Below are 569 nucleotides of genomic sequence, written 5' to 3'. Positions count from 1 at the left end.
TTCGTCTGCTGTGTTTGACTCAAAGCGCAGCTACACATCCGCAGCCAAACAAGTTAACAGTTCACAGTTCTGAAACAAACAGCAAAAGGAAAAAGGAAAAGGCTCTTAGTGCTGCGTCTGATATCTCCTCTATCTCTCTTTATGTCTTCTTGCGCTCGTCGTGATATGATGGCTGCATCAGGGGTTTCGACCGGCGCTACTCAGGCGCCTTTGCGCCTCTTTCGGATGGCTGCTCGATCCGTTGTATTCTTCGTCTTTGTTTGTCTCCCTGTTTTTCTCTTGGGACCCGTTGGCGAACAGCAGGAATGGCAGTTGCCATCCGTCCAGATGGCCGCCGCACGCCGGTCCTCTCCCCCGCGTCCTATCTTGAGTCCGAGCAGCTCAGAAGAACAACTGTTCTCCCCTGAACCTTCAGAAGAAGGCGAAGGGGAGCGGGCAAGAAAACGCACGAAGTCCTCCTCCAGCACAGGACGGCGTTCTGGGGTTTTTGAGTGGCCAGTGGAGTCAATGGAACAACCAGAGCAGCCACGGCCCGAGCAGCCTGAAGAAACGAAACCCCAGAAGTTTTT

The sequence above is a fragment of the Eimeria mitis genome, genomic scaffold (genome assembly GCF_000499745.2).
Source record: "Eimeria mitis Houghton genomic scaffold, Emh_scaff1787, whole genome shotgun sequence".
Taxonomy (NCBI): domain Eukaryota; phylum Apicomplexa; class Conoidasida; order Eucoccidiorida; family Eimeriidae; genus Eimeria; species Eimeria mitis.
Note: the sequence above shows the minus strand (reverse complement) of the source record.